At 42.8% G+C, this 24,787-nt stretch overlaps 23 non-coding genes across 23 annotated transcripts; all 23 read left to right on the top strand.

The window, feature by feature from the left end:
• The first annotated feature begins 238 nt into the window (after positions 1-238).
• Trnaf-gaa (transfer RNA phenylalanine (anticodon GAA)) lies at positions 239-311 on the top strand. Its single transcript has one exon. It is a non-coding gene; the product is annotated as a tRNA-Phe (tRNA).
• Positions 312-321: 10 nt separating this feature from the next.
• Positions 322-393, top strand: Trnad-guc (transfer RNA aspartic acid (anticodon GUC)). Its single transcript has one exon. It is a non-coding gene; the product is annotated as a tRNA-Asp (tRNA).
• Positions 394-1,730: 1,337 nt separating this feature from the next.
• On the top strand, positions 1,731-1,803 carry Trnaf-aaa (transfer RNA phenylalanine (anticodon AAA)). The gene has a single exon. It is a non-coding gene; the product is annotated as a tRNA-Phe (tRNA).
• Positions 1,804-2,183: 380 nt separating this feature from the next.
• Trnad-guc (transfer RNA aspartic acid (anticodon GUC)) lies at positions 2,184-2,255 on the top strand. Its single transcript has one exon. It is a non-coding gene; the product is annotated as a tRNA-Asp (tRNA).
• Positions 2,256-2,559: 304 nt separating this feature from the next.
• Trnad-guc (transfer RNA aspartic acid (anticodon GUC)) lies at positions 2,560-2,631 on the top strand. The gene has a single exon. It is a non-coding gene; the product is annotated as a tRNA-Asp (tRNA).
• Positions 2,632-3,675: 1,044 nt separating this feature from the next.
• Positions 3,676-3,747, top strand: Trnad-guc (transfer RNA aspartic acid (anticodon GUC)). Its single transcript has one exon. It is a non-coding gene; the product is annotated as a tRNA-Asp (tRNA).
• Positions 3,748-3,968: 221 nt separating this feature from the next.
• On the top strand, positions 3,969-4,041 carry Trnaf-gaa (transfer RNA phenylalanine (anticodon GAA)). Its single transcript has one exon. It is a non-coding gene; the product is annotated as a tRNA-Phe (tRNA).
• Positions 4,042-4,338: 297 nt separating this feature from the next.
• Positions 4,339-4,411, top strand: Trnaf-gaa (transfer RNA phenylalanine (anticodon GAA)). Its single transcript has one exon. It is a non-coding gene; the product is annotated as a tRNA-Phe (tRNA).
• Positions 4,412-4,421: 10 nt separating this feature from the next.
• Positions 4,422-4,493, top strand: Trnad-guc (transfer RNA aspartic acid (anticodon GUC)). The gene has a single exon. It is a non-coding gene; the product is annotated as a tRNA-Asp (tRNA).
• Positions 4,494-6,230: 1,737 nt separating this feature from the next.
• Positions 6,231-6,303, top strand: Trnaf-gaa (transfer RNA phenylalanine (anticodon GAA)). The gene has a single exon. It is a non-coding gene; the product is annotated as a tRNA-Phe (tRNA).
• Positions 6,304-7,722: 1,419 nt separating this feature from the next.
• Trnaf-gaa (transfer RNA phenylalanine (anticodon GAA)) lies at positions 7,723-7,795 on the top strand. The gene has a single exon. It is a non-coding gene; the product is annotated as a tRNA-Phe (tRNA).
• Positions 7,796-8,468: 673 nt separating this feature from the next.
• Trnaf-gaa (transfer RNA phenylalanine (anticodon GAA)) lies at positions 8,469-8,541 on the top strand. The gene has a single exon. It is a non-coding gene; the product is annotated as a tRNA-Phe (tRNA).
• A 1,055-nt stretch (positions 8,542-9,596) lies between these two features.
• Trnaf-gaa (transfer RNA phenylalanine (anticodon GAA)) lies at positions 9,597-9,669 on the top strand. Its single transcript has one exon. It is a non-coding gene; the product is annotated as a tRNA-Phe (tRNA).
• Positions 9,670-10,918: 1,249 nt separating this feature from the next.
• Positions 10,919-10,991, top strand: Trnaf-gaa (transfer RNA phenylalanine (anticodon GAA)). Its single transcript has one exon. It is a non-coding gene; the product is annotated as a tRNA-Phe (tRNA).
• Positions 10,992-12,034: 1,043 nt separating this feature from the next.
• Positions 12,035-12,107, top strand: Trnaf-gaa (transfer RNA phenylalanine (anticodon GAA)). Its single transcript has one exon. It is a non-coding gene; the product is annotated as a tRNA-Phe (tRNA).
• A 1,419-nt stretch (positions 12,108-13,526) lies between these two features.
• Positions 13,527-13,599, top strand: Trnaf-gaa (transfer RNA phenylalanine (anticodon GAA)). The gene has a single exon. It is a non-coding gene; the product is annotated as a tRNA-Phe (tRNA).
• A 1,425-nt stretch (positions 13,600-15,024) lies between these two features.
• Positions 15,025-15,097, top strand: Trnaf-gaa (transfer RNA phenylalanine (anticodon GAA)). Its single transcript has one exon. It is a non-coding gene; the product is annotated as a tRNA-Phe (tRNA).
• Positions 15,098-16,140: 1,043 nt separating this feature from the next.
• Positions 16,141-16,213, top strand: Trnaf-gaa (transfer RNA phenylalanine (anticodon GAA)). The gene has a single exon. It is a non-coding gene; the product is annotated as a tRNA-Phe (tRNA).
• A 1,043-nt stretch (positions 16,214-17,256) lies between these two features.
• Trnaf-gaa (transfer RNA phenylalanine (anticodon GAA)) lies at positions 17,257-17,329 on the top strand. Its single transcript has one exon. It is a non-coding gene; the product is annotated as a tRNA-Phe (tRNA).
• A 1,508-nt stretch (positions 17,330-18,837) lies between these two features.
• Trnad-guc (transfer RNA aspartic acid (anticodon GUC)) lies at positions 18,838-18,909 on the top strand. The gene has a single exon. It is a non-coding gene; the product is annotated as a tRNA-Asp (tRNA).
• A 1,737-nt stretch (positions 18,910-20,646) lies between these two features.
• Positions 20,647-20,719, top strand: Trnaf-gaa (transfer RNA phenylalanine (anticodon GAA)). The gene has a single exon. It is a non-coding gene; the product is annotated as a tRNA-Phe (tRNA).
• A 1,883-nt stretch (positions 20,720-22,602) lies between these two features.
• Positions 22,603-22,674, top strand: Trnad-guc (transfer RNA aspartic acid (anticodon GUC)). Its single transcript has one exon. It is a non-coding gene; the product is annotated as a tRNA-Asp (tRNA).
• Positions 22,675-22,978: 304 nt separating this feature from the next.
• Trnad-guc (transfer RNA aspartic acid (anticodon GUC)) lies at positions 22,979-23,050 on the top strand. Its single transcript has one exon. It is a non-coding gene; the product is annotated as a tRNA-Asp (tRNA).
• Positions 23,051-24,787: the final 1,737 nt, after the last annotated feature.

Below are 24,787 nucleotides of genomic sequence, written 5' to 3'. Positions count from 1 at the left end.
GGGTTCGATTCCCCGACGGGGAGTTTGCGATATTTCTTTAATATTTTTATTGGATAACACTAATAATTCTACATGTGCGCTTTCGATTGACTTTAGAAATCTTGACAAACCACATTCGCTGAGTAACACAATTCTTTATTAGATGTATCTTCTCTCGTCCTTTTATGAACAAATAACATCTTGCTGATTCTTTCCAATTTCATTCTGGTAAAGCTGCTTTCCGATTTCTCCTGGGTGTGCCGAAATAGCTCAGTTGGGAGAGCGTTAGACTGAAGATCTAAAGGTCCCTGGTTCGATCCCGGGTTTCGGCAAGCGTAACTGTCCTCGGTAGTATAGTGGTCAGTATCCCCGCCTGTCACGCGGGAGACCGGGGTTCGATTCCCCGCCGGGGAGTTTGCGATATATCAATAATCTTTTTATTTTTATTGGATAACACTAATAATTCTACCTGTGCGCTTTCGATTGACTTTAGAAATCTTGACAAACCACATTCGCTGAGTAACACAATTCTTTATTAGATGTATCTTCTCTCGCCCTTTTATGAACAAATAACATCTTGCTGATTCTTTCCAATTTCATTCTGGTAAAGCTGCTTTCCGATTTCTCCTAGGCGTGCCGAAATAGCTCAGTTGGGAGAGCGTTAGACTGAAGATCTAAAGGTCCCTGGTTCGATCCCGGGTTTCGTCAAGCGTAACTGTCCTCGGTAGTATAGTGGTCAGTATCCCCGCCTGTCACGCGGGAGACCGGGGTTCGATTCCCCGCCGTCGAGTTTGCTATATTTCTTTAATCTTTTTATTTTTATTGGATAACACTAATAATTCTACATGTGCGCTTTCGATTGACTTTAGAAATCTTGACAAACCACATTCGCTGAGTAACACAATTCTTTATTAGATGTATCTTCTCTCTTCCTTTTATGAACGAATAACATCTTGCTGATTCTTTCCAATTTCATTCTGGTAAAGCTGCTTTCCGATTTCTCCTAGGCGTGCCGAAATAGCTCAGTTGGGAGAGCGTTAGACTGAAGATGTAAAGGTCCCTGCTTCGATCCCGGGTTTCGGCAAGCTTAACTGTCCTCGGTAGTATAGTGGCCAGTATCCCCGCCTGTCACGCGGGAGACCGGGGTTCGATTCCCCGCCGGGGAGTTTGCGATATTTCTTTAATATTTTTATTGGATAACACTAATAATTCTACATGTGCGCTTTCGATTGACTTTAGAAATCTTGACAAACCACATTCGCTGAGTAACACAATTCTTCCTTAGATGTATCTTCTCTGGTCCTTTTATGAACAAATAACATCTTGCTGATTCTTTCCAATTTCATTCTGGTAAAGCTGCTTTCCGATTTCTCCTAGGCGTGCCGAAATAGCTCAGTTGGGAGAGCGTTAGACTGAAGATCTAAAGGTCCCTGGTTCGATCCTGGGTTTCGGCAAGCGTAGCTGTCCTCGGTAGTATAGTGGTCAGTATCCCCGCCTGTCACGCGGGAGACCGGGGTTCGATTCCCCACCGGGGAATTTGCGATATTTCTTTAATATTTTTATTGGATAACACTAATAATTCCACATGTGCGCTTTCGATTGACTTTAGAAATCTTGACAAACCACATTCGCTGAGTAACACAATTCTTTATTAGATGTATCTTCTCTCGTCCTTTTATGAACAAATAACATCTTGCTGATTCTTTCCAATTTCATTCTGGTAAAGCTGCTTTCCGATTCCTCCTAAGCGTGCCGAAATAGCTCAGATGGGAGAGCGTTAGACTAAAGATCTAGAGGTCCCTGGTTCGATCCCGGGTGTTGGCAAGCGTTACTGTCCTCGGTAGTATAGTGGTCAGTATCCCCGCCTGTCACGCGGGAGACCGGGGTTCGATTCCCCGACGGGGAGTTTGCGATATTTCTTTAATATTTTTATTGGATAACACTAATAATTCTACATGTGCGCTTTCGATTGACTTTAGAAATCTTGACAAACCACATTCGCTGAGTAACACAATTCTTTATTAGATGTATCTTCTCTCGTCCTTTTATGAACAAATAACATCTTGCTGATTCTTTCCAATTTCATTCTGGTAAAGCTGCTTTCCGATTTCTCCTAGGCGTGCCGAAATAGCTCAGTTGGGAGAGCGTTAGACTGAAGATGTAAAGGTCCCTGGTTCGATCCCGGGTTTCGGCAAGCGTAACTGTCCTCGGTAGTATAGTGGTCAGTATCCCCGCCTGTCACGCGGGAGACCGGGGTTCGATTCCCCGCCGGGGAGTTTGCGATATATCAATAATCTTTTTATTTTTATTGGATAACACTAATAATTCTACCTGTGCGCTTTCGATTGACTTTAGAAATCTTGACAAACCACATTCGCTGAGTAACACAATTCTTTATTAGATGTATCTTCTCTCGTCTTTTTATGAACAAATAACATCTTGCTGATTCTTTCCAATTTCATTCTGGTAAAGCTGCTTTCCGATTTCTCCTAGGCGTGCCGAAATAGCTCAGTTGGGAGAGCGTTAGACTGAAGATGTAAAGGCCCCTGGTTCGATACCGGGTTTCGGCAAGCTTAACTGTCCTCGGTAGTATAGTGGTCAGTATCCCCGCCTGTCACGCGGGAGACCGGGGTTCGATTCCCCGCCGGGGAGTTTGCGATATTTCTTTAATATTTTTATTGGATAACACTAATAATTCTACATGTGCGCTTTCGATTGACTTTAGAAATCTTGACAAACCACATTCGCTGAGTAACACAATTCTTCCTTAGATGTATCTTCTCTCGTCCTTTTATGAACAAATAAAATCTTGCTGATTTTTTCCAATTTCATTCTGGTAAAGCTGCTTTCCGATTTCTCCTAGGCGTGCCGAAATAGTTCAGTTGGGCGAGCGTTAGACTGAAGATCTAAAGGTCCCTGGTTCGATACCGGGTTTCGGCAAGCGTAACTGTCCTCGGTAGTATAGTGGTCCGTATCCGCGCCTGTCACGCGGGAGACCGGGGTTCGATTCCCCGCCGGGGAGTTTGTGATATATCAATAATCTTTTTATTTTTATTGGATAACACTAATAATTCTACATGTGCGCTTTCGATTGACTTTAGAAATCTTGACAAACCACATTCGCTGAGTAACACGATTCTTCCTTAGATGTATCTTCTCTCGTCCTTTTATGAACAAATAACATCTTGCTGATTCTTTCCAATTTCATTCTGATAAAGCTGCTTTCCGATTTCTCCTAGGCGTGCCGAAATAGCTCAGTTCGGAGAGCGTTAGACTGAAGATCTAAAGGTCCCTGGTTCGATCCCGGGTTTCGGCAAGCGTAGCTGTCCTAGGTGGTATAGTGGTCAGTATCCCCGCCTGTCACGCGGGAGACCGGGGTTCGATTCCCCACCGGGGAGTTTGCGATATTTCTTTAATATTTTTATTGGATAACACTAATAATTCTACATGTGCTCTTTCGATTTACTTTAGAAATCTTGACAAATCACATTCGCTGAGTAACACAATTCTTCCTTTGATGTATCTTCTCTCGTCCTTTTATGAACAAATAACATCTTGCTGATTCTTTCCAGTTTCATTCTCATAAAGCTGCTTTCCGATTTCTCCTAGGCGTGCCGAAATAGCTCAGTTGGGAGGGCGTTAGACTGAAGATCTAACGGTCCCTATTTCGATCCCGGGTTTCGGCAAGCGTAACTGTCCTCGGTAGTATAGTGGTCAGTATCCCCGCCTGTCACGCGGGAGACCGGGGTTCGATTCCCCGCCGGGGAGCTTGCGATATAACATTAATCTTTCTATTTTTATTAGATAACACTAATAATTCTACATGTGCGCTTTCGATTGACTTTAGAAATCTCGACAAACCACATTCGCTGAGTAACACAATTCTTCCTTAGATGTATATTCTCTCGTCATTTTATGAACAAATAACATCTTGCTGATTCTTTCCAGTTTCATTCTGGTAAAGCTGCTTTCCGATTTCTCCTAGGCGTGCCGAAATAGCTCAGTTGGGAGAGCGTTAGACTGAAGATCTAAAGGTCCCTGGTTCGATCCCGGGTTTCGGCAAGCGTAACTGTCCTCGGTAGTATAGTGGTCAGTATCCCCGCCTGTCACGCGGCAGACCGGGGTTCGATTCCCCGCCGTCGAGTTTGCTATATTTCTTTAATATTTTTATTGGATATTACTAATAATTCTACATGTGCGCTTTCGATTGACTTTAGAAATCTTGACAAACCACATTCGCTGAGTAACACAATTCTTTATTAGATGTATCTTCTCTCGTCCTTTTATGAACAAATAACATCTTGCTGATTCTTTCCAATTTCATTCTGGTAAAGCTGCTTTCCGATTCCTCCTAGGCGTGCCGAAATAGCTCAGTTGGGAGAGCGTTAGACTGAAGATCTAAAGGTCCCTGGTTCGATCCCGGGTTTCGGCAAGCGTAACTGTCCTCGGTAGTATAGTGGTCAGTATCCCCGCCTGTCACGCGGGAGACCGGGGTTCGATTCCCCGCCGGGGAGTTTGCGATATATCAATAATCTTTTTATTTTTATTGGATAACACTAATAATTCTACCTGTGCGCTTTCGATTGACTTTAGAAATCTTGACAAACCACATTCGCTGAGTAACACTATTCTTTATTAGATGTATCTTCTCTCGTCCTTTTATGAACAAATAACATCTTGCTGATTCTTTCCAATTTCATTCTGGTAAAGCTGCTTTCCGATTTCTCCTAGGCGTGCCGAAATAGCTCAGTTGGGAGAGCGTTAGAATGAAGATCTAGAGGTTCCTGGTTCGATCCCGGGTGTTGGCAAGCGTAACTGTCCTCGGTAGTATATTGGTCAGTATCCCCGCCTGTCACGCGGGAGACCGGGGTTCGATTCCCCGCCGGGGAGTTTGCTATATTTCTTTAATCTTTTTATTTTTATTGGATAACACTAATAATTCTACATGTGCGCTTTCGATTGACTTTAGAAATCTTGACAAACCACATTCGATGAGTAACACAATTCTTTATTAGATGTATCTTCTCTCGTCCTTTTATGAACAAATAACATCTTGCTGATTCTTTCCAATTTCATTCTGGTAAAGCTGCTTTCCGATTTCTCTTAGGCGTGCCGAAATAGCTCAGTTGGGAGAGCGTTAGAATGAAGATCTAGAGGTTCCTGGTTCGATCCCGGGTGTTGGCAAGCGTAACTGTCCTCGGTAGTATATTGGTCAGTATCCCCGCCTGTCACGCGGGAGACCGGGGTTCGATTCCCCGCCGGGGAGTTTGCTATATTTCTTTAATCTTTTTATTTTTATTGGATAACACTAATAATTCTACATGTGCGCTTTCGATTGACTTTAGAAATCTTGACAAACCACATTCGATGAGTAACACAATTCTTCCTTAGATGTATCTTCTCTCGTCCTTTTATGAACAAATAACATCTTGCTGATTCTTTCCAATTTCATTCTGGTAAAGCTGCTTTCCGATTTCTCCTAGGCGTGCCGAAATAGCTCAGTTGGGAGAGCGTTAGACTGAAGATGTAAAGGTCCCTGGTTCGATCCCGGGTTTCGGCAAGCGTAACTGTCCTCGGTAGTATAGTGGTCAGTATCCCCGCCTGTCACGCGGGACACCGGGGTTCGATTCCCCGCTGGGGAGTTTGTGATATATCAATAATCTTTTTATTTTTATTGGATAACACTAATAATTCTACATGTGCGCTTTCGATTGACTTTAGAAATCTTGACAAACCACATTCGCTGAGTAACACAATTCTTTATTAGATGTATCTTCTCTCGTCCTTTTATGAACAAATAACATCTTGCTCATTCTTTCCAATTTCATTCTTTTAAAGCTGCTTTCCGATTTCTGCTAGGCGTGCCGAAATAGCTCAGTTGGGAGAGCGTTAGACTGAAGATCTAAAGGTCCCTGGTTCGATCCCGGGTTTCGCCAAGCGTAATTGTCCTCGGTAGTATAGTGGTCAGTATCCCCGCCTGTCACGCGGGAGACCGGGGTTCGATTCCCCGACGGGGAGTTTGCGATATAACATAAATCTTTTTATTTTTATTTTTATTTTTATTGGATAACACTAATAATTCTACATGTGCTCTTTCGATTTACTTTAGAAATCTTGACAAATCACATTCGTTTAGTAACACAATTCTTCCTTAGATGTATCTTCTCTCCTCCTTTTATGAACAAATAACATCTTGCTGATTCTTTCCAGTTTCATTCTCATAAAGCTGCTTTCCGATTTCTCCTAGGCGTGCCGAAATAGCTCAGTTGGGAGAGCGTTAGACTGAAGATCTAAAGGTCCCTGGTTCGATCCCGGGTTTCGGCAAGCGTAATTGTCCTCGGTAGTATAGTGGTCAGTATCCCCGCCTGTCATGCGGGAGACCGGGGTTCGATTCCCCGGCGGGGAGTTTGCGATATATCAATAGTCTTTTTATTTTTATTGGTTAACACTAATAATTCTACATGTGCGCTTTCGATTGACTTTAGAAATCTTGACAAACCACATTCGCTGAGTAACACAATTCTTTATTAGATGTATCTTCTCTCGTCCTTTTATGAACAAATAACATTTTGCTGATTCTTTCCAATTTCATTCTGGTAAAGCTGCTTTCCGATTTCTCCTAGGCGTGCCGAAATAGCTCAGTTAGGAGAGCGATAGACTGAAGATCTAAAGGTCCCTGGTTCGATCCCGGGTTTCGGCAAGCGTAACTGTCCTCGGTAGTATAGTGGTCAGTATCCCCGCCTGTCACGCGGGAGACCGGGGTTCGATTCCCCGCCGTCGAGTTTGCTATATTTCTTTAATCTTTTTATTTTATTTGGATAACACTAATAATTCTACATGTGCGCTTTCGATTGACTTTAGAAATCTTGACAAACCACATTCGCTGAGTAACACAATTCTTTATTTGATGTATCTTCTCTCGTCTTTTTATGAACAAATAACATCTTGCTGATTCTTTCCAATTTCATTCTGGTAAAGCTGCTTTCCGATTTCTCCTAGGGGTGCCGAAATAGCTCAGTTGGGAGAGCGTTAGACTGAAGATGTAAAGGTCCCTGGTTCGATCCCGGGTTTCGGCAAGCGTAACTGTCCTAGGTAGTATAGTGGTCAGTATCCCCGCCTGTCACGCGGGAGACCGGGGTTCGATTCCCCGACGGGGAGTTTGCGATATTTCTTTAATATTTTTATTGGATAACACTAATAATTCTACATGTGCGCTTTCGATTGACTTTAGAAATCTTGACAAACCACATTCGCTGAGTAACACAATTCTTTATTAGATGTATCTTCTCTCGTCCTTTTATGAACAAATAACATCTTGCTGATTCTTTCCAATTTCATTCTGGTAAAGCTGCTTTCCGATTTCTCCTAGGGGTGCCGAAATAGCTCAGTTGGGAGAGCGTTAGACTGAAGATGTAAATGTCCCTGGTTCGATCCCGGGTTTCGGCAAGCGTAACTGTCCTAGGTAGTATAGTGGTCAGTATCCCCGCCTGTCACGCGGGAGACCGGGGATCGATTCCCCGACGGGGAGTTTGCGATATTTCTTTAATATTTTTATTGGATAACACTAATAATTCTACATGTGCGCTTTCGATTGACTTTAGAAATCTTGACAAACCACATTCGCTGAGTAACACAATTCTTCCTTAGATGTGTCTTCTCTCGTCCTTTTATGAACAAATAACATCTTGCTGATTCTTTCCAATTTCATTCTGGTAAAGCTGCTTTCCGATTTCTCCTAGGCGTGCCGAAATAGCTCAGTTGGGAGAGCGTTAGACTGAAGATCTAAAGGTCCCTGGTTCGATCCCGGGTTTCGGCAAGCGTGACTGTCCTCGGTAGTATAGTGGTCAGTATCCCCGCCTGTCACGCGGGAGACCGGGGTTCGATTCCCCGACGGGGAGTTTGTGATATATCAATAATCTTTTTATTTTTATTGGATAACACTAATAATTATACATGTGCGCTTTCGATTGACTTTAGAAATCTTGACAAACCACATTCGCTGAGTAACACAATTCTTTATTAGATGTATCTTCTCTCGTCCTTTTATGAACAAATAACATCTTGCTGATTCTTTCCAATTTCATTCTGGTAAAGCTGCTTTCCGATTTCTCCTAGGGGTGCCGAAATAGCTCAGTTGGGAGAGCGTTAGACTGAAGATGTAAATGTCCCTGGTTCGATCCCGGGTTTCGGCAAGCGTAACTGTCCTAGGTAGTATAGTGGTCAGTATCCCCGCCTGTCACGCGGGAGACCGGGGATCGATTCCCCGACGGGGAGTTTGCGATATTTCTTTAATATTTTTATTGGATAACACTAATAATTCTACATGTGCGCTTTCGATTGACTTTAGAAATCTTGACAAACCACATTCGCTGAGTAACACAATTCTTCCTTAGATGTATCTTCTCTCGTCCTTTTATGAACAAATAACATCTTGCTGATTCTTTCCAATTTCATTCTGGTAAAGCTGCTTTCCGATTTCTCCTAGGCGTGCCGAAATAGCTCAGTTGGGAGAGCGTTAGACTGAAGATCTAAAGGTCCCTGGTTCGATCCCGGGTTTCGGCAAGCGTGACTGTCCTCGGTAGTATAGTGGTCAGTATCCCCGCCTGTCACGCGGGAGACCGGGGTTCGATTCCCCGCCGTCGAGTTTGCTATATTTCTTTAATCTTTTTATTTTTATTGGATAACACTAATAATTCTACATGTGCGCTTTCGATTGACTTTAGAAATCTTGACAAACCACATTCGCTGAGTAACACAATTCTTTATTAGATGTATCTTCTCTCGTCCTTTTATGAACAAATAACATCTTGCTGATTCTTTCCAATTTCATTCTGGTAAAGCTGCTTTCCGATTTCTCCTAGGCGTGCCGAAATAAATCAGTTGGGAGAGCGTTAGACTGAATATCTAAAGGTCCCTGGTTCGATCCCGGGTTTCGGCAAGCGTAACTGTCCTCGGTAGTATAGTGGTCAGTATCCTCGACTGTCACGCGGGAGACCGGGGTTCGATTCCCCGCCGGGGAGTTTGCTATATTTCTTTAATCTTTTTATTTTTATTGGATAACACTAATAATTCTACATGTGCGCTTTCGATTGACTTTAGAAATCTTGACAAACCACATTCGATGAGTAACACAATTCTTCCTTAGATGTATCTTCTCTCGTTCTTTTATGAACAAATAACATCTTGCTGATTCTTTCCAATTTCATTCTGGTAAAGCTGCTTTCCGATTTCTCCTAGGCGTGCCGAAATAGCTTAGTTGGGAGAGCGTTAGACTGAAGATGTAAAGGTCCCTGGTTCGATCCCGGGTTTCGGCAAGCGTAACTGTCCTCTGTAGTATAGTGGTCAGTATCCCCGCCTGTCACGCGGGAGACCGGGGTTCGATTCCCCGCCGGGGAGTTTGTGATATATCAATAATCGTTTTATTTTTATTGGATAACACTAATAATTCTACATGTGCTCTTTCGATTTACTTTAGAAATCTTCACAAATCACATTCGTTGAGTAACACAATTCTTCCTTAGATGTATCTTCTCTCGTCCTTTTATGAACAAATAACATCTTGCTGATTCTTTCCAGTTTCATTCTCATAAAGCTGCTTTCCGATTTCTCCTAGGCGTGCCGAAATAGCTCAGTTGGGAGAGCGTTAGACTGAAGATCTAAAGGTCCCTGGTTCGATCCCGGGTTTCGGCAAGCGTAATTGTCCTCGGTAGTATAGTGGTCAGTATCCCCGCCTGTCATGCGGGAGACCAGGGTTCGATTCCCCGGCGGGGAGTTTGCGATATATCAATAATCTTTTTATTTTTATTGGTTAACACTAATAATTCTACATGTGCGCTTTCGATTGACTTTAGAAATCTTGACAAACCACATTCGCTGAGTAACACAATTCTTTATTAGATGTTAGACTAACTGTCCTAGGTAGTATAGTGGTCAGTATCCCCGCCTGTCACGCGGGAGACCGGGGTTCGATTCCCCGACGGGGAGTTTGCGATATTTCTTTAATATTTTTATTGGATAACACTAATAATTCTACATGTGCGCTTTCGATTGACTTTAGAAATCTTGACAAACCACATTCGCTGAGTAACACAATTCTTTATTAGATGTATCTTCTCTCGTCCTTTTATGAACAAATAACATCTTGCTGATTCTTTCCAATTTCATTCTGGTAAAGCTGCTTTCCGATTTCTCCTAGGGGTGCCGAAATAGCTCAGTTGGGAGAGCGTTAGACTGAAGATGTAAAGGTCCCTGGTTCGATCCCGGGTTTCGGCAAGCGTAACTGTCCTAGGTAGTATAGTGGTCAGTATCCCCGCCTGTCACGCGGGAGACCGGGGTTCGATTCCCCTACGGGGAGTTTGCGATATTTCTTTAATATTTTTATTGGATAACACTAATAATTCTACATGTGCGCTTTCGATTGACTTTAGAAATCTTGACAAACCACATTCGCTGAGTAACACAATTCTTTATTAGATGTATCTTCTCTCGTCCTTTTATGAACAAATAACATCTTGCTGATTCTTTCCAATTTCATTCTGGTAAAGCTGCTTTCCGATTTCTCCTAGGGGTGCCGAAATAGCTCAGTTGGGAGAGCGTTAGACTGAAGATGTAAATGTCCCTGGTTCAATCCCGGGTTTCGGCAAGCGTAACTGTCCTAGGTAGTATAGTGGTCAGTATCCCCGCCTGTCACGCGGGAGACCGGGGATCGATTCCCCGACGGGGAGTTTGCGATATTTCTTTAATATTTTTATTGGATAACACTAATAATTCTACATGTGCGCTTTCGATTGACTTTAGAAATTTTGACAAACCACATTCGCTGAGTAACACAATTCTTCCTTAGATGTGTCTTCTCTCGTCCTTTTATGAACAAATAACATCTTGCTGATTCTTTCCAATTTCATTCTGGTAAAGCTGCTTTCCGATTTCTCCTAGGCGTGCCGAAATAGCTCAGTTGGGAGAGCGTTAGACTGAAGATCTAAAGGTCCCTGGTTCGATCCCGGGTTTCGGCAAGCGTGACTGTCCTCGGTAGTATAGTGGTCAGTATCCCCGCCTGTCACGCGGGAGACCGGGGTTCGATTCCCCGCCGTCGAGTTTGCTATATTTCTTTAATCTTTTTATTTTATTTGGATAACACTAATAATTCTACATGTGCGCTTTCGATTGACTTTAGAAATCTTGACAAACCACATTCGCTGAGTAACACAATTCTTTATTAGATGTATCTTCTCTCGTCTTTTTATGAACAAATAACATCTTGCTGATTCTTTCCAATTTCATTCTGGTAAAGCTGCTTTCCGATTTCTCCTAGGGGTGCCGAAATAGCTCAGTTGGGAGAGCGTTAGACTGAAGATGTAAAGGTCCCAGGTTCGATCCCGGGTTTCGGCAAGCGTAACTGTCCTAGGTAGTATAGTGGTCAGTATCCCCGCCTGTCACGCGGGAGACCGGGGTTCGATTCCCCGACGGGGAGTTTGCGATATTTCTTTAATATTTTTATTGGATAACACTAATAATTCTACATGTGCGCTTTCGATTGACTTTAGAAATCTTGACAAACCACATTCGCTGAGTAACACAATTCTTTATTAGATGTATCTTCTCTCGTCCTTTTATGAACAAATAACATCTTGCTGATTCTTTCCAATTTCATTCTGGTAAAGCTGCTTTCCGATTTCTCCTAGGGGTGCCGAAATAGCTCAGTTGGGAGAGCGTTAGACTGAAGATGTAAATGTCCCTGGTTCGATCCCGGGTTTCGGCAAGCGTAACTGTCCTAGGTAGTATAGTGGTCAGTATCCCCGCCTGTCACGCGGGAGACCGGGGTTCGATTCCCCGACGGGGAGTTTGCGATATTTCTTTAATATCTTTATTGGATAACACTAATAATTCTACATGTGCGCTTTCGATTGACTTTAGAAATCTTGACAAACCACATTCGCTGAGTAACAGAATTCTTCCTTAGATGTGTCTTCTCTCGTCCTTTTATGAACAAATAACATCTTGCTGATTCTTTCCAATTTCATTCTGGTAAAGCTGCTTTCCGATTTCTCCTAGGCGTGCCGAAATAGCTCAGTTGGGAGAGCGTTAGACTGAAGATCTAAAGGTCCCTGGTTCGATCCCGGGTTTCGGCAAGCGTGACTGTCCTCGGTAGTATAGTGGTCAGTATCCCCGCCTGTCACGCGGGAGACCGGGGTTCGATTCCCCGCCGTCGAGTTTGCTATATTTCTTTAATCTTTTTATTTTTATTGGTTAACACTAATAATTCTACATGTGCGCTTTCGATTGACTTTAGAAATCTTGACAAACCACATTCGCTGAGTAACACAATTCTTTATTAGATGTATCTTCTCTCGTCCTTTTATGAACAAATAACATTTTGCTGATTCTTTCCAATTTCATTCTGGTAAAGCTGCTTTCCGATTTCTCCTAGGCGTGCCGAAATAGCTCAGTTAGGAGAGCGATAGACTGAAGATCTAAAGGTCCCTGGTTCGATCCCGGGTTTCGGCAAGCGTAACTGTCCTCGGTAGTATAGTGGTCAGTATCCCCGCCTGTCACGCGGGAGACCGGGGTTCGATTCCCCGCCGTCGAGTTTGCTATATTTCTTTAATCTTTTTATTTTATTTGGATAACACTAATAATTCTACATGTGCGCTTTCGATTGACTTTAGAAATCTTGACAAACCACATTCGCTGAGTAACACAATTCTTTATTTGATGTATCTTCTCTCGTCTTTTTATGAACAAATAACATCTTGCTGATTCTTTCCAATTTCATTCTGGTAAAGCTGCTTTCCGATTTCTCCTAGGGGTGCCGAAATAGCTCAGTTGGGAGAGCGTTAGACTGAAGATGTAAAGGTCCCTGGTTCGATCCCGGGTTTCGGCAAGCGTAACTGTCCTAGGTAGTATAGTGGTCAGTATCCCCGCCTGTCACGCGGGAGACCGGGGTTCGATTCCCCGACGGGGAGTTTGCGATATTTCTTTAATATTTTTATTGGATAACACTAATAATTCTACATGTGCGCTTTCGATTGACTTTAGAAATCTTGACAAACCACATTCGCTGAGTAACACAATTCTTTATTAGATGTATCTTCTCTCGTCCTTTTATGAACAAATAACATCTTGCTGATTCTTTCCAATTTCATTCTGGTAAAGCTGCTTTCCGATTTCTCCTAGGGGTGCCGAAATAGCTCAGTTGGGAGAGCGTTAGACTGAAGATGTAAATGTCCCTGGTTCGATCCCGGGTTTCGGCAAGCGTAACTGTCCTAGGTAGTATAGTGGTCAGTATCCCCGCCTGTCACGCGGGAGACCGGGGATCGATTCCCCGACGGGGAGTTTGCGATATTTCTTTAATATTTTTATTGGATAACACTAATAATTCTACATGTGCGCTTTCGATTGACTTTAGAAATCTTGACAAACCACATTCGCTGAGTAACACAATTCTTCCTTAGATGTGTCTTCTCTCGTCCTTTTATGAACAAATAACATCTTGCTGATTCTTTCCAATTTCATTCTGGTAAAGCTGCTTTCCGATTTCTCCTAGGCGTGCCGAAATAGCTCAGTTGGGAGAGCGTTAGACTGAAGATCTAAAGGTCCCTGGTTCGATCCCGGGTTTCGGCAAGCGTGACTGTCCTCGGTAGTATAGTGGTCAGTATCCCCGCCTGTCACGCGGGAGACCGGGGTTCGATTCCCCGACGGGGAGTTTGTGATATATCAATAATCTTTTTATTTTTATTGGATAACACTAATAATTATACATGTGCGCTTTCGATTGACTTTAGAAATCTTGACAAACCACATTCGCTGAGTAACACAATTCTTTATTAGATGTATCTTCTCTCGTCCTTTTATGAACAAATAACATCTTGCTGATTCTTTCCAATTTCATTCTGGTAAAGCTGCTTTCCGATTTCTCCTAGGGGTGCCGAAATAGCTCAGTTGGGAGAGCGTTAGACTGAAGATGTAAATGTCCCTGGTTCGATCCCGGGTTTCGGCAAGCGTAACTGTCCTAGGTAGTATAGTGGTCAGTATCCCCGCCTGTCACGCGGGAGACCGGGGATCGATTCCCCGACGGGGAGTTTGCGATATTTCTTTAATATTTTTATTGGATAACACTAATAATTCTACATGTGCGCTTTCGATTGACTTTAGAAATCTTGACAAACCACATTCGCTGAGTAACACAATTCTTCCTTAGATGTATCTTCTCTCGTCCTTTTATGAACAAATAACATCTTGCTGATTCTTTCCAATTTCATTCTGGTAAAGCTGCTTTCCGATTTCTCCTAGGCGTGCCGAAATAAATCAGTTGGGAGAGCGTTAGACTGAATATCTAAAGGTCCCTGGTTCGATCCCGGGTTTCGGCAAGCGTAACTGTCCTCGGTAGTATAGTGGTCAGTATCCTCGACTGTCACGCGGGAGACCGGGGTTCGATTCCCCGCCGGGGAGTTTGCTATATTTCTTTAATCTTTTTATTTTTATTGGATAACACTAATAATTCTACATGTGCGCTTTCGATTGACTTTAGAAATCTTGACAAACCACATTCGATGAGTAACACAATTCTTCCTTAGATGTATCTTCTCTCGTTCTTTTATGAACAAATAACATCTTGCTGATTCTTTCCAATTTCATTCTGGTAAAGCTGCTTTCCGATTTCTCCTAGGCGTGCCGAAATAGCTTAGTTGGGAGAGCGTTAGACTGAAGATGTAAAGGTCCCTGGTTCGATCCCGGGTTTCGGCAAGCGTAACTGTCCTCTGTAGTATAGTGGTCAGTATCCCCGCCTGTCACGCGGGAGACCGGGGTTCGATTCCCCGCCGGGGAGTTTGTGATATATCAATAATCGTTTTATTTTTATTGGATAACACTAATAATTCTACATGTGCTCTTTCGATTTACTTTAGAAATCTTCACAAATCACATTCGTTGAGTAACACAATTCTTCCTTAGATGTATCTTCTCTCGTCCTTTTATGAACAAATAACATCTTGCTGATTCTTTCCAGTTTCATTCTCATAAAGCTGCTTTCCGATTTCTCCTAGGCGTGCCGAAATAGCTCAGTTGGGAGAGCGTTAGACTGAAGATCTAAAGGTCCCTGGTTCGATCCCGGGTTTCGGCAAGCGTAATTGTCCTCGGTAGTATAGTGGTCAGTATCCCCGCCTGTCATGCGGGAGACCAGGGTTCGATTCCCCGGCGGGGAGTTTGCGATATATCAATAATCTTTTTATTTTTATTGGTTAACACTAATAATTCTACATGTGCGCTTTCGATTGACTTTAGAAATCTTGACAAACCACATTCGCTGAGTAACACAATTCTTTATTAGATTTATCTTCTCTCGTCTTTTTATGAACAAATAACATCTTGCTGATTCTTTCCAATTTCATTCTGGTAAAGCTGCTTTCCGATTTCTCCTAGGGGTGCCGAAATAGCTCAGTTGGGAGAGCGTTAGACTGAAGATGTAAAGGTCCCTGGTTCGATCCCGGGTTTCGGCAAGCGTAACTGTCCTAGGTAGTATAGTGGTCAGTATCCCCGCCTGTCACGCGGGAGACCGGGGTTCGATTCCCCTACGGGGAGTTTGCGATATTTCTTTAATATTTTTATTGGATAACACTAATAATTCTACATGTGCGCTTTCGATTGACTTTAGAAATCTTGACAAACCACATTCGCTGAGTAACACAATTCTTTATTAGATGTATCTTCTCTCGTCCTTTTATGAACAAATAACATCTTGCTGATTCTTTCCAATTTCATTCTGGTAAAGCTGCTTTCCGATTTCTCCTAGGGGTGCCGAAATAGCTCAGTTGGGAGAGCGTTAGACTGAAGATGTAAATGTCCCTGGTTCGATCCCGGGTTTCGGCAAGCGTAACTGTCCTAGGTAGTATAGTGGTCAGTATCCCCGCCTGTCACGCGGGAGACCGGGGATCGATTCCCCGACGGGGAGTTTGCGATATTTCTTTAATATTTTTATTGGATAACACTAATAATTCTACATGTGCGCTTTCGATTGACTTTAGAAATTTTGACAAACCACATTCGCTGAGTAACACAATTCTTCCTTAGATGTGTCTTCTCTCGTCCTTTTATGAACAAATAACATCTTGCTGATTCTTTCCAATTTCATTCTGGTAAAGCTGCTTTCCGATTTCTCCTAGGCGTGCCGAAATAGCTCAGTTGGGAGAGCGTTAGACTGAAGATCTAAAGGTCCTTGGTTCGATCCCGGGTTTCGGCAAGCGTGACTGTCCTCGGTAGTATAGTGGTCAGTATCCCCGCCTGTCACGCGGGAGACCGGGGTTCGATTCCCCGCCGTCGAGTTTGCTATATTTCTTTAATCTTTTTATTTTATTTGGATAACACTAATAATTCTACATGTGCGCTTTCGATTGACTTTAGAAATCTTGACAAACCACATTCGCTGAGTAACACAATTCTTTATTAGATGTATCTTCTCTCGTCTTTTTATGAACAAATAACATCTTGCTGATTCTTTCCAATTTCATTCTGGTAAAGCTGCTTTCCGATTTCTCCTAGGGGTGCCGAAATAGCTCAGTTGGGAGAGCGTTAGACTGAAGATGTAAAGGTCCCTGGTTCGATCCCGGGTTTCGGCAAGCGTAACTGTCCTAGGTAGTATAGTGGTCAGTATCCCCGCCTGTCACGCGGGAGACCGGGGTTCGATTCCCCGACGGGGAGTTTGCGATATTTCTTTAATATTTTTATTGGATAACACTAATAATTCTACATGTGCGCTTTCGATTGACTTTAGAAATCTTGACAAACCACATTCGCTGAGTAACACAATTCTTTATTAGATGTATCTTCTCTCGTCCTTTTATGAACAAATAACATCTTGCTGATTCTTTCCAATTTCATTCTGGTAAAGCTGCTTTCCGATTTCTCCTAGGGGTGCCGAAATAGCTCAGTTGGGAGAGCGTTAGACTGAAGATGTAAATGTCCCTGGTTCGATCCCGGGTTTCGGCAAGCGTAACTGTCCTAGGTAGTATAGTGGTCAGTATCCCCGCCTGTCACGCGGGAGACCGGGGTTCGATTCCCCGACGGGGAGTTTGCGATATTTCTTTAATATCTTTATTGGATAACACTAATAATTCTACATGTGCGCTTTCGATTGACTTTAGAAATCTTGACAAACCACATTCGCTGAGTAACACAATTCTTCCTTAGATGTGTCTTCTCTCGTCCTTTTATGAACAAATAACATCTTGCTGATTCTTTCCAATTTCATTCTGGTAAAGCTGCTTTCCGATTTCTCCTAGGCGTGCCGAAATAGCTCAGTTGGGAGAGCGTTAGACTGAAGATCTAAAGGTCCCTGGTTCGATCCCGGGTTTCGGCAAGCGTGACTGTCCTCGTTAGTATAGTGGTCAGTATCCCCGCCTGTCACGCGGGAGACCGGGGTTCGATTCCCCGCCGTCGAGTTTGCTATATTTCTTTAATCTTTTTATTTTTATTGGATAACACTAATAATTCTACATGTGCGCTTTCGATTGACTTTAGAAATCTTGACAAACCACATTCGCTGAGTAACACAATTCGTTATTAGATGTATCTTCTCTCGTCCTTTTATGAACAAATAACATCTTGCTGATTCTTTCCAATTTCATTCTGGTAAAGCTGCTTTCCGATTTCTCCTAGGCGTGCCGAAATAAATCAGTTGGGAGAGCGTTAGACTGAATATCTAAAGGTCCCTGGTTCGATCCCGGGTTTCGGCAAGCGTAACTGTCCTCGGTAGTATAGTGGTCAGTATCCTCGACTGTCACGCGGGAGACCGGGGTTCGATTCAACGCCGGGGAGTTTGCTATATTTCTTTAATCTTTTTATTTTTATTGGATAACACTAATAATTCTACATGTGCGCTTTCGATTGACTTTAGAAATCTTGACAAACCACATTCGCTGAGTAACACAATTCTTTATTAGATGTATCTTCTCTCGTCCTTTTATGAACAAATAACATCTTGCTGATTCTTTCCAATTTCATTCTGGTAAAGCTGCTTTCCGATTTCTCCTAGGGGTGCCGAAATAGCTCAGTTGGGAGAGCGTTAGACTGAAGATGTAAAGGTCCCTGGTTCGATCCCGGGTTTCGGCAAGCGTAACTGTCCTAGGTAGTATAGTGGTCAGTATCCCCGCCTGTCACGCGGGAGACCGGGGTTCGATTCCCCGACGGGGAGTTTGCGATATTTCTTTAATATCTTTATTGGATAACACTAATAATTCTACATGTGCGCTTTCGATTGACTTTAGAAATCTTGACAAACCACATTCGCTGAGTAACACAATTCTTTATTAGATGTATCTTCTCTCGTCCTTTTATGAACAAATAACATCTTGCTGATTCTTTCCAATTTCATTCTGGTAAAGCTGCTTTCCGATTTCTCCTAGGCGTGCCGAAATAAATCAGTTGGGAGAGCGTTAGACTGAATATCTAAAGGTCCCTGGTTCGATCCCGGGTTTCGGCAAGCGTAACTGTCCTCGGTAGTATAGTGGTCAGTATCCTCGACTGTCACGCGGGAGACCGGGGTTCGATTCAACGCCGGGGAGTTTGCTATATTTCTTTAATCTTTTTATTTTTATTGGATAACACTAATAATTCTACATGTGCGCTTTCGATTGACTTTAGAAATCTTGACAAACCACATTCGATGAGTAACACAATACTTCCTTAGATGTATCTTCTCTCGTCCTTTTATGAACAAATAACATCTTGCTGATTCTTTCCAGTTTCCTTCTGGTAAAGCTGCTTTCCGATTTCTCCTAGGCGTGCCGAAATAGCTCAGTTGGGAGAGCGTTAGACTGAAGATGTAAAGGTCCCTGGTTCGATCCCGGGTTTCGGCAAGCGTAACTGTCCTCGGTAGTATAGTGGTCAGTATCCCCGCCTGTCACGCGGGAGACCGGGGTTCGATTCCCCGCCGGGGAATTTGTGATATATCAATAATCTTTTTATTTTTATTGGATAACACTAATAATTCTACATGTGCGCTTTCGATTGACTTTAGAAATCTTGACAAACCACATTCGCTGAGTAACACAATTCTTTATTAGATGTATCTTCTCTCGTCCTTTTATGAACAAATAACATCTTGCTGATTCTTTCCAATTTCATTCTTTTAAAGCTGCTTTCCGATTTCTGCTAGGCGTGCCGAAATAGCTCAGTTGGGAGAGCGTTAGACTGAAGATCTAAAGGTCCCTGGTACGATCCCGGGTTTCGGCAAGCGTAACTGTCCTCGGTAGTATAGTGGTCAGTATCCCCGCCTGTCACGCGGGAGACCGGGGTTCGATTCCCCGACGGGGAGTTTGCGATATAACATAAATCTTTTTATTTTTATTTTTATTTTTATTGGATAACACTAATAATTCTACATGTGCTCTTTCGATTTACTTTAGAAATCTTGACAAATCACATTCGTTGAGTAACACAATTCTTCCTTAGATGTATCTTCTCTCGTCCTTTTATGAACAAATAACATCTTGCTGATTCATTCCAGTTTCATTCTCATAAAGCTGCTTTCCGATTTCTCCTAGGCGTGCCGAAATAGCTCAGTTGGGAGAGCGTTAGACTGAAGATCTAAAGGTCCCTGGTTCGATCCCTGGTTTCGGCAAGCGTGACTGTCCTCGGTAGTATAGTGGTCAGTATCCCCGCCTGTCACGCGGGACACCGGGGTTCGATTCCCCGCCGTCGAGTTTGCTATATTTCTTTAATCTTTTTATTTTTATTGGATAACACTAATAATTCTACATGTGCGCTTTCGATTGACTTTAGAAATCTTGACAAACCACATTCGCTGAGTAACACAATTCTTTATTAGATGTATCTTCTCTCGTCCTTTTATGAACAAATAACATCTTGCTGATTCTTTCCAATTTCATTCTGGTAAAGCTGCTTTCCGATTTCTCCTAGGCGTGCGGAAATAAATCAGTTGGGAGAGCGTTAGACTGAATATCTAAAGGTCCCTGGTTCGATCCCGGGTTTCGGCAAGCGTAACTGTCCTCGGTAGTATAGTGGTCAGTATCCTCGACTGTCACGCGGGAGACCGGGGTTCGATTCAACGCCGGGGAGTTTGCTATATTTCTTTAATCTTTTTATTTTTATTGGATAACACTAATAATTCTACATGTGCGCTTTCGATTGACTTTAGAAATCTTGACAAACCACATTCGATGAGTAACACAATTCTTCCTTAGATGTATCTTCTCTCGTCCTTTTATGAACAAATAACATCTTGCTGATTCTTTCCAATTTCATTCTGGTAAAGCTGCTTTCCGATTTCTCCTAGGCGTGCCGAAATAGCTCAGTTGGGAGAGCGTTAGACTGAAGATGTAAAGGTCCCTGGTTCGATCCCGGGTTTCGGCAAGCGTAACTGTCCTCGGTAGTATAGTGGTCAGTATCCCCGCCTGTCACGCGGGAGACCGGGGTTCGATTCCCCGACGGGGAGTTTGTGATATATCAATAATCTTTTTATTTTTATTGGATAACACTAATAATTATACATGTGCGCTTTCGATTGACTTTAGAAATCTTGACAAACCACATTCGCTGAGTAACACAATTCTTTATTAGATGTATCTTCTCTCGTCCTTTTATGAACAAATAACATCTTGCTGATTCTTTCCAATTTCATTCTTTTAAAGCTGCTTTCCGATTTCTGCTAGGCGTGCCGAAATAGCTCAGTTGGGAGAGCGTTAGACTGAAGATCTAAAGGTCCCTGGTTCGATCCCGGGTTTCGGCAAGCGTAACTGTCCTCGGTAGTATAGTGGTCAGTATCCCCGCCTGTCACGCGGGAGACCGGGGTTCGATTCCCCGACGGGGAGTTTGCGATATAACATAAATCTTTTTATTTTTATTTTTATTGGATAACACTAATAATTCTACATGTGCTCTTTCGATTTCCTTTAGAAATCTTGACAAATCACATTCGTTGAGTAACACAATTCTTCCTTAGATGTATCTTCTCTCGTCCTTTTATGAACAAATAACATCTTGCTGATTCTTTCCAGTTTCATTCTCATAAAGCTGCTTTCCGATTTCTCCTAGGCGTGCCGAAATAGCTCAGTTGGGAGAGCGTTAGACTGAAGATCTAAAGGTCCCTGATTCGATCCCGGGTTTCGGCAAGCGTAATTGTCCTCGGTAGTATAGTGGTCAGTATCCCCGCCTGTCATGCGGGAGACCGGGGTTCGATTCCCCGGCGGGGAGTTTGCGATATATCAATAATCTTTTAATTTTTATTGGTTAACACTAATAATTCTACATGTGCGCTTTCGATTGACTTTAGAAATCTTGACAAACCACATTCGCTGAGTAACACAATTCTTTATTAGATGTATCTTCTCTCGTCCTTTTATGAACAAATAACATTTTGCTGATTCTTTCCATTTCATTCTGGTAAAGCTGCTTTCCGATTTCTCCTAGGCGTGCCGAAATAGCTCAGTTAGGAGAGCGATAGCCTGAAGATCTAAAGGTCCCTGGTTCGATCCCGGGTTTCGGCAAGCGTAACTGTCCTCGGTAGTATAGTGGTCAGTATCCCCGCCTGTCACGCGGGAGACCGGGGTTCGATTCCCCGCCGTCGAGTTTGCTATATTTCTTTAATCTTTTTATTTTATTTGGATAACACTAATAATTCTACATGTGCGCTTTCGATTGACTTTAGAAATCTTGACAAACCACATTCGCTGAGTAACACAATTCTTTATTAGATGTATCTTCTCTCGTCCTTTTATGAACAAATAACATCTTGCTGATTCTTTCCAATTTCATTCTGGTAAAGCTGCTTTCCGATTTCTCCTACGGGTGCCGAAATAGCTCAGTTGGGAGAGCGTTAGACTGAAGATGTAAAGGTCCCTGGTTCGATTCCGGGTTTCGGCAAGCGTAACTGTCCTAGGTAGTATAGTGGTCAGTATCCCCGCCTGTCACGCGGGAGACCGGGGTTCGATTCCCCGACGGGGAGTTTGCGATATTTCTTTAATATTTTTATTGGATAACACTAATAATTCTACATGTGCGCTTTCGATTGACTTTAGAAATCTTGACAAACCACATTCGCTGAGTAACACAATTCTTTATTAGATGTATCTTCTCTCGTCCTTTTATGAACAAATAACATCTTGCTGATTCTTTCCAATTTCATTCTGGTAAAGCTGCTTTCCGATTTCTCCTAGGGGTGCCGAAATAGCTCAGTTGGGAGAGCGTTAGACTGAAGATGTAAAGGTCCCTGGTTCGATCCCGGGTTTCGGCAAGCGTAACTGTCCTAGGTAGTATAGTGGTCAGTATCCCCGCCTGTCACGCGGGAGACCGGGGTTCGATTCCCCGACGGGGAGTTTGCGATATTTCTTTAATATTTTTATTGGATAACACTAATAATTCTACATGTGCGCTTTCGATTGACTTTAGAAATCTTGACAAACCACATTCGCTGAGTAACACAATTCTTTATTAGATGTATCTTCTCTCGTCCTTTTATGAACAAATAACATCTTGCTGATTCTTTCCAATTTCATTCTGGTAAAGCTGCTTTCCGATTTCTCTTATTCGTGCCGAAATAGCTCAGTTGGGAGAGCGTTAGACTGAAGATCTAAAGGTCCCTGTTTCGATCCCGGGTTTCGGCAAGCGTAACTGTCCTCGGTAGTATAGTGGTCAGTATCCCCGCCTGTCACGCGGGAGACCGGGGTTCGATTCCCCGCCGGGGAGTTTGCGATATATCAATAATCTTTTTATTTTTATTGGATAACACTAATAATTCTACCTGTGCGCTTTCGATTGACTTTAGAAATCTTGACAAACCACATTCGCTGAGTAACACAATTCTTTATTAGATGTATCTTCTCTCGCCCTTTTATGAACAAATAACATCTTGCTGATTCTTTCCAATTTCATTCTGGTAAAGCTGCTTTCCGATTTCTCCTAGGCGTGCCGAAATAACTCAGTTGGGAGAGCGTTAGACTGAAGATCTAGAGGTCCCTGGTTCGATCCTGGGTGTTGGCAAGCGTAACTGTCCTCGGTAGTATAGTGGTCAGTATCCCCGCCTGTCACGCGGGAGACCGGGGTTCGATTCCCCGCCGGGGAGTTTGTGATATATCAATAATCTTTTTATTTTTATTGGATAACACTAATAATTCTACATGTGCGCTTTCGATTGACTTTAGAAATCTTGACAAACCACATTCGCTGAGTAACACAATTCTTTATTAGATGTATCTTCTCTCGTCCTTTTATGAACAAATAACATCTTGCTGATTCTTTCCAATTTCATTCTGGTAAAGCTGCTTTCCGATTTCTCCTAGGAGTGCCGAAATAGCTCAGTTGGGAGAGCGTTAGACTGAAGATGTAAAGGTCCCTGTTTCGATCCCGGGTTTCGGCAAGCTTAACTGTCCTCGGTAGTATAGTGAACAGTATCCCCGCCTTTCACGCGGGAGACCGGGGTTCGATTCCCCGTCGGGGAGTTTGCAATATTTCTTTAATTTTTTTATTGGATAACACTAATAATTCTACATGTGCGCTTTCTATTGACTTTAGAAATCTTGACAAACCACATTCGCTGAGTAACACAATTCTTCCTTAGATGTATCTTCTCTCGTCCTTTTATGAACAAATAAAATCTTGCTGATTTTTTCCAATTTCATTCTGGTAAAGCTGCTTTCCGATTTCTCCTAGGCGTGCCGAAATAGTTCAGTTGGGCGAGCGTTAGACTGAAGATCTAAAGGTCCCTGGTTCGATACCGGGTTTCGGCAAGCGTAACTGTCCTCGGTAGTATAGTGGTCAGTATCCCCGCCTGTCACGCGGGAGACCGGAGTTCGATTCCCCGCCGGGGAGTTTGTGATATATCAATAATCTTTTTATTTTCATTGGATAACACTAATAATTCTACATGTGCGCTTTCGATTGACTTTAGAAATCTTGACAAACCACATTCGCTGAGTAACACAATTCTTCCTTAGATGTATCTTCTCTCGTCCTTTTATGAACAAATAACATCTTGCTGATTCTTTCCAATTTCATTCTGGTAAAGCTGCTTTCCGATTTCTCCTAGGCGTGCCGAAATAGCTCAGTTGGGAGAGCGTTAGACTGAAGATCTAAAGGTCCCTGGTTCGATCCCGGGTGTTGGCAAGCGTTACTGTCCTCGGTAGTATAGTGGTCAGTATCCCCGCCTGTCACGCGGGAGACCGGGGTTCGATTCCCCGACGGGGAGTTTGCGATATTTCTTTAATATTTTTATTGGATAACACTAATAATTCTACATGTGCGCTTTCAATTGACTTTAGAAATCTTGACAAACCACATTCGCTGAGTAACACAATTCTTTATTAGATGTATCTTCTCTCGTCCTTTTATGAACAAATAACATCTTGCTGATTCTTTCCAATTTCATTCTGGTAAAGCTGCTTTCCGATTTCTCCTAGGGGTGCCGAAATAGCTCAGTTGGGAGAGCGTTAGACTGAAGATCTAGAGATCCCTGGTTCGATCCTATGTGTTGGCAAGCGTAACTGTCCTCGGTAGTATAGTGGTCAGTATCCCCGCCTGTCACGCGGGAGACCGGGGTTCGATTCCCCGACGGGGAGTTTGTGATATATCAATAACCTTTTTATTTTTATTGGATAACACTAATAATTCTACATGTGCGCTTTCGATTGACTTTAGAAATCTTGACAAACCACATTCGCTGAGTAACACAATTCTTTATTAGATGTATCTTCTCTCGACCTTTTATGAACAAATAACATCTTGCTGATTCTTTCCAATTTCATTCTGGTAAAGCTGCTTTCCGATTTCTCCTAGGGGTGCCGAAATAGCTCAGTTGGGAGAG

The sequence above is a fragment of the Argiope bruennichi genome, chromosome 7 (assembly GCF_947563725.1).
Source record: "Argiope bruennichi chromosome 7, qqArgBrue1.1, whole genome shotgun sequence".
Lineage (NCBI taxonomy): Eukaryota > Metazoa > Arthropoda > Arachnida > Araneae > Araneidae > Argiope > Argiope bruennichi.
This window is presented reverse-complemented; position numbering and strand designations above follow the sequence as displayed.